At 45.9% G+C, this 16,765-nt stretch overlaps 1 long non-coding RNA gene across 1 annotated transcript; it reads left to right on the top strand.

Annotated features, from left to right (window-relative positions):
• The first annotated feature begins 870 nt into the window (after window positions 1-870).
• Window positions 871-11,083, top strand: LOC138283419 (uncharacterized). The gene is made up of 3 exons (XR_011201248.1): window positions 871-3,155; window positions 7,751-8,129; window positions 10,665-11,083. It is a non-coding gene; the product is annotated as an uncharacterized lncRNA (long non-coding RNA).
• The last annotated feature ends 5,682 nt before the right edge of the window (window positions 11,084-16,765 follow it).

Below are 16,765 nucleotides of genomic sequence, written 5' to 3'. Positions count from 1 at the left end.
TTTTGCACATTTTCAGCAACCTATTTCACACTTTCTGCAGCCTGCCTCATACTTTGTGTACTGCATGTTTTAAACTTTTGTTTGATAGCTTATCGTACACAGCGTATACTACATTTTTAAACTAATGGCATCCATATTGACAGTGCTTTGTGTCACAGGCTGGAACCTCCTAACACTATAAATATACATGCCCCTACTGCCCAGGGCACCAACCAGTATTCGAATCAATGATCCTCTACCAACATCAAGAGATCGCCTTAAACCAGCAGAGCTTTCCCACCAGATAAATGTATTTCCTGCAGATTGGTTAAACTTGAATTTATTTTTCATTTAATAGGTATGTATTATATTTTATACCCAGGTACATACAGGTGTAAATTCAACAAAATAGTTGAAGAATATTTTCTTCTTTCCAGTTTGATCCCTGACTGCCCCAACACTCACTGTCCCAGCCCCATTGCACTCAGAGTCAGTTTCCTACATTTCATGTGCTTCGACCACTGGATGCATCAGTTTATACTAATGCAGACATGGGGCAATCCTTGTGTATGGGCACGGACTGACCAGGAGACTTAATAGTTCTGTGGTTATTTTTTCTTTCCCTCCCTTTCCTATGGTCGAGCCTTCATAGCATGAGCTAGCGCATGATTATCGCTTGTGAGACGCTGTAGTAGTTAGAAAAGGGCTCGGAGCCCCGCCCATGTCATGTCAGTGTCTTTCATTGGTTCATGGGCTTGCCTTTTAACATCTGCTTGCTTTCATTAGTGGAAGGCATGCATACCTCATGCCTTTTCCAGTGGTTAGCCCTCCTCCAGCGCAGTGACCAAGTACTGAAAACATATGAGGCTTGCTGTTTTCCTTCCGGTTTGTGGACTACTTCCTTTTTTTTCGCAGCGCGATCTTGCTTGGCAGAAGTCGAGCGCTTTGCATTACATCAACCCTGAGACCGTTTCTAGTTCTATTTCCATTTTTTATCAGCGGCGATCGCGCTCGTTTTTTTCCCATTTAATGAGGCAAGAAAAGTCCTGTTGGAAGTTTACAACTGCCAATAGCTCTATCTCGGAGAAATGCGAGACCCGTTGCATTGCAAATGCTTGTTTTTTTTTTAGACAGCAGTGTCATGAAGAACGCGCCTGCTGCCAGTATCGTTATCTGGTGACTGCACAAACTCAATCTGTGGTAATCTCGGAACTGCGGCTGGTAGATTACCACTTTCCTACATCCTCAGTACCCCAGGACCTACCAAACATTTATTGGGAGTTCAGGAGTAGGAGCTGCCCACCGGGCTCCTTCCCTTTGCGCGTGTTGCTTTCAAGCAGAAGTGGGAAGATACGGAAGCAATTAAATCAGTTCTGACTCCTGACGTCAAGCAGACTTGTCAAGATCAGCTTCCCAGGGGACCTCAATGCTAACCGCTGAGGACGGATGTGCCCGAGACAGCTGCCCATAGTGGCCAGCTTCCAGGCGCTCTTCTGATTCCTTGGGCTTAATTTATTGCGTTTCATAGCTTGCATTTAGCCTCGACTTGTGGGCGGGAAGCAGCCCTGAGCACGATGTGGGAAAGTCCATCGCACCTCATTAAATGTTCTTTCACAAGCGACCGTCAGTGCTGTGCCTCGGTTCAGAAGATTGTTGTGACCACGCATCCCGTTTACAATTTAGTAGTCATTCAAATAAATACGGATGGAAACGGAGTCAATAGAAAAACTCAACCGTCTCCATGCATTTCAGACTCAGTATTTGCACAATAACTATCCGACGAGGGCAGTTCTTTCATTGAATCCTGGAGTGGGCAATTTAGGGGGAGTGGTTACTAGTGAAAAACAAACGTGATGGCAGCATCAAGAAAACGGACAATGTAACTAATGGCTACATCATTACTAACGAAATACAAATTCATGGTTAATACCAACCAGTTCCCAATTATTCCTAAACTAAATTATGCAAGCAAAATGGCTGACGAAAAATCTGTCGGGTGCCTCGTGACTAGCAACATGTCAGGAAAGTTGGCAGGTGGACGTTGAAAAGTACAGTGACCCTATTCACAGAGGTCACACGGAAGGGGAGGCTAGATACTGGTCTGTAAGGGAGCTAATAATGTCCTCTTATGGACTGTACCATGGGTTAAGTATTTGTTACAGTGAAGTCATTCTGTGGGTCAAGTGAGGTTTACTCTGAAGAAGAGCTTGTTATGGCATGGCCATAGGAATATTTCGGATGGCACGTGACTGCACACAGGCTGGAACCACTTGCAGCTTGTTGTGGGGCTATCAGATTTTGAGTTGCTTCTTCTGTGACAAACTGCGTTCTGAAGGAAGGGCAAAGCCTAGGAGTGTCCACTTCAAATGGAAGTAGACCCCTCAACACAAACCTCAAAGTCTCCTATCCTAAATCCCATTTGGTGTCTGGAAATGGATTATAAGCAGGGGAGCTTTAGGCCCCCAAAACTGCCAAGCAGTCAGTCGGGCTGCGGAAGGAGTACAAGTTCTGCAAGACTTCTGCCTGCGACAAGGGCTGGAGGATAAGGCCTGCTTGTCTGTCAGCTGGGTGCAGGGATATCACCCAGGGGCATCTAAGACCACCTGCTCCTGGAGCACCAGTGCCTGCCTGCTTGCCAAGACCAATGAGACCTGTGAAGAAAAGAAGAGCGTTGGAGGGAGCAAGTTCTAGAGGGGGATGCTGACAAGTAGGTCCCTGTAGAGAGGAGTGAGGAGACGGCTGCTGCACCAATTGGGTCATAGCATGGGTGTGTAGTGAGGTTGGGGACCCCGTATGCCAGAGGTGGGATGCCATGAAGATTGCTGACATGCCGATTGGGCCATAACATATGTGCAGAGTAAAGCTGGTGACCCGTATGCCAAAGAGAAAATTACTGCTATGCTGATCGGGCTGTCGCTCATGTGTGGAGTAAGGTCGGTGACACCATATGCCATAGGGGGCCACTGGAAAGGATAAGGACTGTTTACCTAATTCAAGCCATTTGTGAGAGTAGAGGCTGCTGTCATGACCCTTGTGGACCTGAGCACCTTACTCCATGGATGTCCAGCAGCTGCCTCTGCTGAGCCCCGAGGGCTATTCATCAACAGCATCTCTCAACGACACCCAGTAGTGAAACACTCCAGCAGACTCTAATCATGCAGCCCCTGCACAAGCAGGTAAGACTTATTGTAGGGCTGAAAGGGCGCAGGGTAACATGCTCTGCTAAATAGTGCTGGAACACTTTTGGCTTTTGAAGAGTTGGAGTGGGACTCCTGAGACTCTGACTACTAGTGGGGTTTAACCTGAATATTGCCTATAGTGAATGGAGAATAACCACTACCGTTTGTGAGAGGGAAGTGAGACTCAGGACCAGTGCTTAATTTGTAAATGAAACGTGCCGGTGCTCAAAGCCCTCTTCTGAAACACGCGGCTGCTGCAATTAAATGTGCAAGCACGGAATACCGAGGCAGCGTAATCCTGAAGCCACCTCGGGCCTCTTCAATCTATTTAAAGCCACTCACTGCCCCTTCAGCGCACTCTTGCAGCTTTCTACCTTTGTGACGCCTTTTCGTTTTTCTCTTCCTTGGTCTTTCCCATATGTGTCTTTTGCTCTCAGCAAATGCTAGAGGCAGAAGAATAAGCGCCGGCCCTGAAAAATAAGTGCTGGTGCTCAGCACCGGAAACAACAAGCACAAATTAAGCACTGCTCAGAACACTAGATTCCCTGCCTCAAGGGACTGTGTGTATTGTTTGCGCAAGCTGCATTTTACTTTTTCATTGTATATAAACACTCCTTTTTTCATAAACAAACAAGTATTTGACTGGACAATCATTTATTGCTGCTGTGGAACTTATTTTGAGTTGTGAGTCTTTGTTAACCTCACTGTACCTACCCCCTCCCTCAAGACACCTTGGATTGTTTGACCCACACGCCTACTGAGAGTCAAGTGATGGAGGGATACTTGGCCAACTTGCGCAGGACCCATAGTGAGTCAGGGCCTTGGACATCAGGAATATAAGGCCTCTATCTCCACGGTTGGGCATAGTGTCTCCTGCTTGCCCTGTGGCTTTCTGGTGAGGGCTCTGACATAAAGTGAGTGTTATCATGCACTGCATTTACCACAATACATCTCTGAAAATTGTGTGCTGGATTGTCAGGCAGTATGCTTCCTACCCCCTTTTATGAGAGCATACTTCATGGTTTGCCAAGCAATATAAGGAAGGATTCTGCAATACTGGACCTCAGAATCCATACAGTACACTGATGCCTTTAGTCCTACGAGAGCTGATAAATGACCATCAAATAGGCTGAATGACTCTGCTATTGAGCTGATTCCATAAAAAATGTATTTAGTTGTACAAAGCATTTTGTGTACTGATTGTAGTAGAGCAAGATGTTTGTTATTACATCAAATTAGCCACTATAAAAGATGAAACTTGGCTTTAAATCTTCACTTTCCAACATCGTTGAAGATTCTAGCTCTGCTGTCCCTGCTGGGCTTAGCCAAAATCGGTTGGGGCAGTTTGTCTGAAACTGATTGTGGAAGTTCTGAATGACAATAACTCACTATGTTCAGAGGTAAATGTGTGCATTTTATAGTTGTAGTCAGCTCAGCCGGAGATGTGGCTAGTGACTGATGCTCAATCAGATCTGAAGCCCACTGTTGAAAGTTCAGGTTCACTGCACTAACCAGCCATGGGCTGTATTTGTTGATGTAAGTCATAACTGATTTGTCCGCTGAAGTAATAATTCTTGTTTTACCATACGTGCACAACCCTAGAGAGGGTGTTATGTTATGTGTATAGGCACTATCGCAGGCATGGGTGTCCAGGCACTGAGAAGGTTTGTGTGCATAGCTATGCCAAGGGTGGTTTGGTTATTTGAAAAGGCAGGTCTTCAGCGTCTTGCACATTTCAGCAAGAGAGAAGACCCAGATATGGAGTAGGAGGTTGTTTCATGCTTTAGGAGTGATATAAGAGGATGCCCATCATGATCTGTTTCTGTGTATGTGTCAGATGTGTGTGAGTAGAAGTCTTGTGGAGCGGGGGTGTCTGGGTGGTTGGTAGAAGGAAATGCGACTGTTCAGGTAGGTGGGTCCTAGGTTTTGTAGTGCTTCAACCCCCTACCACATTGCATGGAGTCTTTTCAGCTGCTACATTATTTTTCTAGTGGAATGCTCTGGCCACTAGTGAATGCTGACCCATTAGCAACTGTGCACCATAACAGTGAGTGTCTTCACCTTGTTACAAAACACACAATGGATGCATGTTTGCTGTGGAAACTTGTCTGAAGAGACAGCAATTACTATCATAAGTACTACTAGAACACCATTACCAGCAAAATAGCTGATAGGTGCATGTCTCTAACAAAACAATAAATAGGTGAAATATTCCTGGTAAAATAACTGCTAGGTGCATCACTTCTGTCAGAACACATGTCATATAACGGTATGAATATGGCACACAAAATAATGGGAGGAGCATGATTCTTGGCATAACAGCTGTCCATCACAGCAGATTAGTGGCATAAAATTGATGACACACATTACTGGAAAAAGTACTCCATAGTGGACAAATGCCTCTGCTCCATCTTTACTCCACAAAGTGACTTTGTATAGCAGTGAAAGCTATAAATTTAAATTTTACTGTTGATGTCCCAGAATACATAATCTGCGGAATCTATAGTTTATTCTTGAAGTTGTGGCCTGGTAGGAGACCAGGACTCAAAAGACTGATCATGATGTGCATGTTTTTGGTTGTTATTATTTGGTCTCTAGAAATGTTAAAATAGTTTATGGTCATGGTCGTGGTTTACAAGTTGATACAAGGCTTTAGTGATCCATTTCACCAAGGTAGATTATAAAGAAATGGCTGGGTGAAGGACCCTACGGATGTAAAATCCATTCATCTTCAAGAATCACCTGTCAGGATACTAATGTAGGGGGGCAGTGTTTTCCTTTGTTTAGCTATAAGATGATAGAACAAAGGACCCACAGGCAATACAAGCAGTGGTGGAACAAAGAGGGTGGGGAGGTTGATGTCCAGGAAGCCCCCACAGCACAGCAACCTGACCAGAGAGCTCCTAAGTGAGTTCAGATGGGGGGCCCTCCAGGTACTTTGCAGAGGGGGCACCTCAAGGTTTGTTACGGCACTGAATACAAAATGCATATTAAGTGCAAAGATTTGTTAAATCCATGAAAAATAGAGTAAAGATAAAGCATCAGTAAGCTGGGGAGCTACAGCTTCCTAGGTTGGGAGATTGCAGTGCACACCTGGCCCCTTTTGTCTGTGAGATCAATATTGAAAAGTGCTAGGAAGTCACCCATGCACTGAGGATAGGGCCAGAACTGGATTTCGGGAGAAGGCCCTAAACTTTGCTCATGCGCTACAATAGCACTCACCTCCCCTCTACACTTAACCTCAAGCATCTGCCATCACTTGCTCTTCCTTGGGTAGCGTACCATTTGCTAATGTGCTGAAGAACGCGAAAATAGGGTTTGTTTGACCCTTCTGGATAAGTATTTTGAGGTTAGATGTATCAAAGGATTTTGCATTTGCAAACAGTGTGAATCGGTAAAATCCACAGTTTGCGAATGCAAAATCGCCTTTGACGATGTATGAAAGGCATTCGCAGTGCAATTTTAAGTAATCGCAAAAATAACGATTCCTTAAAATTGCGAGTAGATTTTGCAAATCGCACACTGCGATTCGCAAATACCGAATCGCAATTCAATGTATCAAGCATTCGCAAATTGCGATTAGTCGCAAAATGGGCTTTGGCATGTGCAATTTACCACAAATTGTAATCAAGTGGTAAATAGGTGCAACCTATATAAAGAGGCCCAGAATACATCAGCTCTTTTCAACAATGGCTTCACTCTACGTCGTGGCGATGAGGATCCTGGCAGGTTTGAGGAGAGGGAGGAGAAGACAGGAGCGCATTTTTAGAGTGCTCATTACCCTATTTGAACAGACAGAGGAGGGGATTTTTGACAATTACAGGTTGAACTCTGCCCCAATACTTGACTTGATAGCTGATTTACAACCCCTACTGCTGCGACACACACAGAGAACCAATGCCATACCCACTCATGTGCAGGTATTATGCTCCCTGCACCTCTTAGCCTCAAGAAGCTATCAAGGGGTCATAGCAGCAGCTGGAGGTGCATCTCAAAATGCGCTTGCACGCTTCTTTAATGCATTCCTAAATGCCATGTTAACCAAAATCCATCTGCACATAAAATTCCCCAACAACCCACAGGATTTGCAGAAAACTAAGGCCCATATTTATACTTTTTGAGCACAGCATTTGCGTAATTCTTAAAAAATACAGTTGTATTTTGTAAGTTTTTGCCGCTTTTGCGTTAAAAAGCGGCACAAATGTGGCGCTAAAAAAGTATAAATATGGGCTCAAATTTGATTTGTACTAGGAAGCCCAATTTCCACGTCATTGGCTGCATTGATGGGACACATGTAGCAATTTGTCCACCATCTGCCACAGAGTATGTTTACCGGAATAGGAAGAGTACACATTCCATGAACATACAGGTCATATGCAATGCCAGCAACATAATAACAGATCTTGTGGCCAGATACCTAGGTAGCACACATGATTCCTACATCCTTAGGCACAGTGGAATACACACAAGACTTCTTGCTGGGGAGGTTGGCGAAGGATACCTACTTGGTAACGTAACAGTAAACAATGACGCATAAGGTACATGTGATGTCACAGATAACAATAACTCATTTTACTCTCTTGTCATTTTAGGAGACAGTGCATATCCCGTGTGGTCCTCTATCTTAACATCCTATCTCAATCCTGCCATGCCAAGTGAAAGGAGATGCAATGCAGCACACAGGAGGACATGTAGCACAATTGACATGATATTCGGCCTGCTGAAGAGTCGATTTCGGTGCCTGCACAAGAGTGGGGGCACACTGCAATACAGTCCGGAAAACACCTGCAAAATCGTGGGCACGTGCAATGTTTCACAACATCGCAACGATGAGAGGCATACCAGTGGAACCTCCAGAGCCAGACTCCGATGAGGATGACAATCCCTTGCCACCCCTTCACCCAGCAGACAGAACCAGTGCAGCAGAGGGCAGAGAAAGACGTGCTGAGATTACACGCGACTATTTCTGATGTAAGTAATGACAACACCACGTCTACCTTCATTTATTGCCTTGACTTCAGGTAATATATGTGCGAATAGGACATAGGTCAGAATACACAATCAGGTCCCAGTGACCCTGCTTGCAGGTAGGTCGCTCCCCGCTCCGCCTTCCGCACCACCTCTTTGCCTGTTCCCCCTTTGCTTTTTTCCCCGCCGCTGTTTCCCTTGCGGCCCCTCCCGCCTCCCCCCTCCTTCTCTCACCGTTTTCCTCATTCCCTCTCCCGCCGCTGCCCCTCCTCCTCCCACCTCCCCCCTCCTTCTCTCACCGTTTCCTCATTCCCTCTCCCGCCGCTGCATCCCTTGCAGCCCCTCCCGCCTCCCCCCCTTCTCTCACCGTTTTCCTCGTTCCCTCTCCCACCGCTGCATCCCTTGCAGCCTCTCCCGCCCCCCCCTCCTTCTCTCACCATTTTTCACCCATCTCCCTGCTCCCTTTCCCAGCAAAGGTGATTGAAAAAATCGGCAACACACAACTAACCAGCCACCTCGAAGACAACGGCATCCTAGACCCCTCCCAGTCCGGCTTCAGATGAAACCACAGCACCGAAACGGCCCTTCTCGCCGGTACAGACAACATCAGACGCCAAATGGACAACGGTGAAACATCAGCCCTCATCCTCCTGGACCAATCTGCCGCCTTCGACACAGTCTGCCACCGCACCCTGAAATCACGCCTCCACAAAACCGGAATTCAAGGAAAAGCCCTCGACTGGATCGTCTCATTCCTCTCCAGCAGAACCCAGAGAGTCCGCCTCCCCCCCTTCTGCTCCGAAGCCACCAACATCATCTGCGGCGTCCCCAAAGGCTCATCCCTCAGCCCAACACTGTTCAACATCTACATGGCCCCCCTCGCACAAGTGGCCTGACAACACAACCTCAACATTCTCACCTACACCGACGACACCCAGCTCATCCTCTCACTCACCAAAGACCCGCGCACCGCCAAAACCAACCTCCACGAGGGAATGAAATCCATCGCCGAATGGATGAGAAACAGCCGTCTGAAACTGAACTCGGACAAGATGGAGGTCCTCATCCTCGGACCCACCCCCTCTGCCTGGGACGACTCGTGGTGGCCCACCGCACTAGGAACCCCACCAACACCGTCCGACCATGCTCGCAACCTGGGCTTCATCCTCGACTCCTCCCTCACCTTGTCTAAACAGGTAAACGCAGTCTCCTCCTCCTGCTACAACACACTCCACATGTTCCGCAGAATCTACAAGTGGATCCCGACAGAAACAAGAAGAACAGTGACACAGGCCCTCGTCAGCAGGAGGCTGGACCACGGCAAAGCACTCTACACAGGCATCCCAGCAAAAGACCTACTACGCCTCCAATGCATCCAAAACGCCTCCGCCCGGCTGATCCTCAAAGTACCCCGCCACAGCCACATCTCCCATCACCTGAGAAGCCTTCACTGGCTCCCCGTGGACAAGAAGATCACTTTCAAGCTTCTTACCCACGCTCACAAAGCACTCCACGACACCGGACCAGCCTTCCTAAAGAACAGACTCAGCTTCTACACCCCCACCCGTCAGCTCCGCTCCACTAACCTCGCACTCGCCGTCGTCCCCCGCATCTGAAGAGAGACCTCCGGCGGCAGTTCCTTCTCATACCTCGCCGGCAAAACCTGGAACACCCTCCCCACCAACCTGCGACACACTCAAGACCTACTCACCTTCAGAAGACTCCTCAAGACCTGGCTCTTCAACCAGTAACAACAGCTCCTCCCCCCCCCAGCGCCTTGAAACCCTCACGGGTACGTAGTGCGCTTTATAAATCCAATGATTGATTGATTGATTGATTACAGTGTGACACTATTGACATCATAGTATCAATGCATTGCTACATGATATGCAAGTTCCCTGTACTTCTCCTCTTTATTTTTTACGTCCACGCATTCCACTCGAATGCTCAGTGGTCTCAGTGGCACCTCCTGTTGCAGGTTCAGAGACAGTACTGCATCTGGAACTGTGACACCTAGGATCCATCACGAGGGCTGTGACACTGCTGAGGCTAGAGAGTTCCTCACTTTCCCCACCACCCAGTTTGCTGTTTGTAGCACTCCGGGCTGTCTGCATTGACTCCAATACATTGGTGATTTGCACCAATCCTCGTGCAAAGTCCCGACTGCAATGTGCCTTGTCCACTTGCATGCCCACAGCACGTTGTGACGCCAAAACAGTTTGGTAGTGAGCCAATTGACAGATCTGCTGAACCCATCCAACCTGCCCATCAATTGGTGATGGCGCCTTCAGTGGGTGACATGCTCCTGCTGCATTACAGTGCAGAGTTCCCTAATGGCATTTTACATTTCCCTTACATGTTCTGCTGTAGCTTGCTGTCCCTCATGCAGCTTGCACATGTGTTATTGAGAGACTTCAACTGCTTGTGCATTGATCCCATGGTGTGATCGATAGACCCCAACTGCCTGTGCATTGAACCCATGTTGTGATTGATATTCACCAACTTCCTGTGCACTTATCTCATGTGTTTACATTGCAGGGGCTGCACTTTCAGCATGGATGCCTCAAGGCCACCAAACCTCTGTGCACTCTCTGCTTTCTTCTCGATGCCTCCTAAGAGGAGTGGACTGATGCTGGAACAGGGACTGCTGTCTGTCGGTGCTTCTAACCTCTGGAGGTGGTGTGGGTTCTTCTTCCGGCAATTCATCGGAGTCCAGGGTAAACTCTGGGAGGGGTAGCGCTCTCGCCCTGCGTCTAGTTGATGGTTGTACAATGGACTCACTGGTGTTTGAATTGGACTGTGGTTGACTTTCGTCATTCCCCCCTTTTCAATGTTCTGCTACGATAGGGCCTGGAACATCTGCAACAACAATGTGCAGCATGTCATTCATGATGCATACCTTGGATTTGTAATCTCCCAGTTACTTTAATGATAAACATTTCCCTTGGCATAGTGTCTCTAATTGTTTGTTGTTTTATTTCTCTGTTTGCTTTTACACTATCTTGCTATTTATGTGTAGTTGCACTTTAGGGGTGTGGACTACCACTCCCATAAGGCATTGTTGTGTTAAATATAATGTGTGGCATGGACTACATATCACTGTGCATAGTGCCACTGCAATTTTCTCAGGGGCAGTTGTACATGCACATATGGTGATTCAAATCATTACTGGCCTTACCTTTGCTGGTGCTGGGTGTGCCTGAGGTGTCAATGTCAGTGACACCACTAACAGCTTCAGGGAGCAGTTTTGACTCCACCATGTCTTCCATGGGGGTAAATGGTCCTCCTCCAGTGCTCCTTGCCTCCTTCAGCCTACTTGCTACCCTCTCTTTGGCACATGATCGCAAGTCGTACCAGCGCTTGCGTATCTCCTTGATGGAATGCTGCACAACACCCACTGCGCATATTTTGGTCTGGATGTCAGTCCACATTTTCCTCTTCTCACTTTCTGGGACCTGTAGTGAGTGTTTGCCAAAAACTGGTCATGGTTCTTGACCGCCTCTTCTGTGAGCATCTCCAATTCCTGCTCACTGAATTTCAGTTTACGCTTTCTCTCGCCTTTGTCCTTCTCATTCCCATCAGTGGCCATAGTTTTTTCTGGTTGTGGCTTACTCTCCTGAGTGCCTCTCTGGTGCTGTGCTGGGTCTCTCTGCCTGCTCCTGTGGCTCAGGCTTCTGGTAACAGCATGCACTGACTCACTTCGTGGTTGTGATGTCATCAGGCTGCTCCAGAATCAAAAAAATCTCAATTTGCGATTTCAAAATACCGATCCGTTATTTTACCAAATCAATATTTGCTATTCGCTATTTGCGTTTGCAAATTTTAAGAAATCGCAAAAACGTTTGCAATGCTGTTGTTACATCGCATTTTGTTAATCCCAGTTAGCAATTCGGTAAAAGTCGCTATTTGGTATTCGCTAATGCGACCCTTGATACACCTGGCCCTTGGTTACTGGATGGTAACAAACCAACACTGACTAAGGGAAAATAATTATTGGCACACTTACCCTGAAAAGGTATGGATACTCTCTGGTGATGATTGCAAGAAGCATGAAACTGGAAAAAGTATCAGTATTTACTGAGCAGTATTGGACTAAGTAGAATATGGAGAAGTACATGAGGACTTCAGAATGACAATGTTACTTTATACCTTCAGGCCCTTCACTTTATAGTGTTAGACAAAGAATACTCAAGACTTCAAGTCCTAGAATGAGAGGTCATCATATGTGCTGAATTAAGGATGCTAATATGCTAAAGAGTGTACTTCCAGAACCTGCAATGCATTAGGATAATGGGGGCATCTGATTCCTGGTTCTTTCACAATGGATCAAGACCAGCATCAACCAAACCAAAGAACTCTTCACTATCATCAGAGAGTTCACCTGCCTGTCAACCACAAAAAACTCATTCCTTCCTCACAGAACTCTATGACGCCCTTGCTGACCACTTCCACAACAAGATAGCAACCATCTACAGAAACTTTGAACCCCAAACCTCCGACCTCTTCAGCAACCCATCAACTACGACTCCCAAACACTGCACACCTACAACAATTACCCTGATGAACCCCTTCCACTCAGGAGCACCCACAGACCCATGCTCCCATCGAATCTTCAACCTCGGAAGCAACATGAACAGCCACCAGCTCACCACCATCCTCAATGCCTCCATAACTAAAGCCACCTTTCCCAATGCATGGAAACAGGTGGAGGTCAGACCTTTGGCAGACCCCAGCAAGCTCCAAAACTACACTCACATCTCCCTTCTCCTGTTCCCCGTCAAAGTCCTGGAGAAGGCCATCAACCTCCAACTCACTGATTATCTGGAAAGAAACAAACTGCTGGACTCATCCCAATCCGGTTTCAGAGCCAACCACAGCACCGAGACAGACCGGATCGCTGCAACAGATGACATCTGAGCTCTACTCGACTGAGGAGAATCAGCAGCCCTCATCCTCCTAGAACTCTCCACGGCTTTTGACACCATCTGCTACCACACACTCATCAATCGACTGTGCCAGATTGGAATCACGGGATGCACCCAGCGAATTTGCCTCTCTCCCTTCACCTCACAACCCAAGCACACCATCTGCGGAGTATCCCAATGCTTATCCCTCAGCCTAACCCTCTTTAACATCTACATGACACCACTCACAGACATCGTCAGATCGCATGACATCAACATCATCTCCTACGCCAATGACACTCAGCTCATCCTCTCACTCTCAGCCGACCCCACACTGACAAAGACCAACTTCCACAACTGCATGAAGCATGTCGTAACATGGATGAAAGACATCTGCCTGAAACTCAACAGTGACAGAAGTTGTGATCTTTGGCAGACACACCATCCTTTGGAACGACTCATGATGGGCAGCAGAGCTCAGACCTATCCCCATGCCCAAAGACTACTCCTGCAACCTCAACATTATCCTGGACAGAGAACTCTCCATGAAATGCCAGGTAAACGCTGTTTTCTCAGCCTGCTTCCAAACGATCTGCATGCTCCGCAAAATGTTCAGATGGCTCCCCATCAGCACAAGGAAAACTGTAACCCAGTCCCTATTCACCATCCAGCTGGACTACGGCAACACAGTCTATACAGGCATCATCACCAAACTCATGCAAAGACTCTAGACAACCCAGAACACAGCAGCCAGACTGATCCTCAACCTGCCCAAGAGAACACACATCACCTAAAATACCTCCAGTGGTTCCCCGTCCAGAAGCGATGCCATTTCAAGCTCCTGACCCACACCTACAATGCCCTCCACAACCAAGGAACAGCCTACATGAACCACCATCTGCGCTTCCACCAACGTACCAGAAACCTCCAATCAGCACACCTGGCTCTCGCTCAGACACCACGCATCTGCTGCAGCCGCTCTGGAGGACCCTCTTTCTCCCATTTCGCTGCCAAAGCCTGGAGCACCCTCTGCACTGCATCCTCACTATCCAGCTTCAGGAAGGGACTCAAGAACTAGCTGTTTGACTGATACTGGCAGGTCATCACCTGGATACACCCTGCGATGACTAGTCACACTATACAAATACCTGATTGATGGACTGATTGATTGTGGATGTGCACCTTGTTTCTTGGCTGGTATTGCACCAAAAATGACTAAAGGAGAAACCTATTGTCACTCTCCCCCTGAAATGTTTTGAGTGAGCCTCTGTGATGATGGTCAAAATTGATAAAATGTGTAAAATATATTTGCTTGTGTGTATTGAGCAGGATGGAAGAACACAAAGTATTTAAAACTACTTGAGGGTTTCACAACGACGGTGTGACACCATGACCCAAAGCCCTCTTTGTTTTACATACATTTAGCACTGCATGTACCAAAATTCTAAGTGAAAGCATCAGCTGTGCCAAATAAGAGATAAATACTAAAATACTGAGGATTCTGCTGCCAGAAGCTGCAATGCAGGAAATACTTCCTTCTTGTCATGAAAAGATGTTTGATATGTGCATGAGTTGCACACATTTTCATTTGTTGTACCCAGGTCGACTTCAAAATTTCAAAATACATTTAGTGTGTGTTTTCATATATGCCTAATCTAATTGTTTGGCATCTGCCATTATTTAAAGATTTGTGAAACAAATAGAAGGGTAGCTATAGGATTTTCTAATTGCACATACCCAGTGTTTTGGATTTTTGTGTGTGTTAACCCCCTTGGAGTCCAGCCACCAAAGAACCCAAACTTCACATTGACAGTAAAACAATTGCACTGGAGCAAGCACTCTAATTGCTAATTTTGCAACATATGTTCAGGAAAGAATGCTGCTTCCAGCCACATTTTTGGGGGTTATAGTTTACACTATAGCCAATCTATTGAAATTGATAAAATACTTAATCAGCCAAGTACATCAATCATAAAAGCAATGTTCGCAGTGCTGGCTGCTTACGTTTGCGTTTCCAGAATTAAAACTGACAGCAGAAAAAACCTCTGGGAGTTCAGTCAAGTGGACCAGGAAAGGTTGAAGGAACACAGCTAATACAATAAACCACTCAGCTTACTCTGGGTTTAAACATCTTCTGACCATAGGGCTACACGGACTGCACTGGTTGCACAGGCACACCACTGCTCACTCCTTTGCCGGTCAACAATCCTGAATAGCAGACAAGGGTTGGTTAACCAAACAACTTTGACTAGTGTGTGTTGAATGGCACTGTACCTGATATTTCGTGACAAATCCTGTAGTGTTCCACATGCACTCTGAATAAAATCTTCACAAGCACACATACACAATTGAAGTAATTAATTCCAAGAAGGACGGTAAGTAATTTATTACAAGATAAGTAAAAAGGTAGAATCCAGGAAGTGAATCCAGTCTCACAATGAAGGGTCGTCTGAAAGAGCACCCAACATTCTAATTGAGCTTCAGTTGGAATTGACTAAGTGGAATGTTTTAATTGGGGGAATAAGTACTTTATTAACAAATAAGCAATGAAGTAGGATCCAATAAGTGTCTCCAGTCTCACAATTCAGGGAAGTCTGAGAGAGCACTCAACATTCTAATTGAGCTTCAGTGGAATGTGCTAAGTGGACTTTTGTGAGGGAAAATGGAAAAAAACAGTAAGATAAGTCACAACACATCTCCCTTCCTGTGGAGAAAGAACATGTATACACTAAGGAGGGAACCTCCGATGCTAAAGAGAAACCAAAGATTATTTACATAATACAATAGAATTGCTATATATACAAATAATATGTAATCGAAAATTCATTTGTATACACAGTTGATAATAATATAATTCTTTTTTAATTTTTCTTCCAGTTCGGGGGCTTCGTGGCTCTGTTGCTTCTTCTGATATTTGTCATGTTATGGTTACCTAGATTTTGACTCAGTTGTGTGGTAGATCTTCTGAAAAAGGCTACAGGACAAGGGGCTATTCTGTCCATGCTTCACAATTTACCATTCTCCAATACCGCAGTGTTTTGTTTAATCTTACACATTCTAGATGGTTGTGGGAACTCTGTGAATGAATTGCAATTTCTTGGTGGAACCTTCACTATGACCCACTGACCTATTTTCCATTTTTGTTCTTTAACTCTCCGTTCTTTGTCATACCAGGATTTGTCTTTATTTTGGTGGACATGAACATACTCAGACATATTTTCTTGATCAACCAACACTAAACATCCACCATTTAACCAAATGCGAGTGAGTTCGGATCCACGTTTTGTGCTTTTTAAGGCAGTGAAAGGAGAAACTCCCATCACTGCATTCGAGGAAATGTGGTATGATCACAGCATATCTCTCAGGTTCTTGGCGATGGATTTGCCAGAAGTGTGGACTAATTGAATGTACTCGTTGATCATTTTGTTTACTCCTTCAAGTAACCCAGTGGCCTTAGGACAGTATTGGCGTGTTTTATATGAGTGATATTTTGGTAAGGAATGTACACATAGCTTCTGACACAAGTTATACCTTGTTATCAGTCACTATGGTGATGGGAATACCTTCTTGCACAAAAGTGTCTGCTAGAAATTCCATTAATGATTCAGTATTGGTGTTATTGGTGAATTTGGTAGTAACCCAGTGTGAGTGATAATCAACTAGTACAAATATGAATTTGTGGGTAACCCAGGAAAATTAATGGGACCTATAATGTCACACCTCAATTTGTTCCAT

The sequence above is a fragment of the Pleurodeles waltl genome, chromosome 3_1, assembly GCF_031143425.1.
Source record: "Pleurodeles waltl isolate 20211129_DDA chromosome 3_1, aPleWal1.hap1.20221129, whole genome shotgun sequence".
In the NCBI taxonomy this organism is placed as follows: domain Eukaryota; kingdom Metazoa; phylum Chordata; class Amphibia; order Caudata; family Salamandridae; genus Pleurodeles; species Pleurodeles waltl.
Note: the sequence above shows the minus strand (reverse complement) of the source record. Positions and strands in the feature narration are given on the sequence as shown.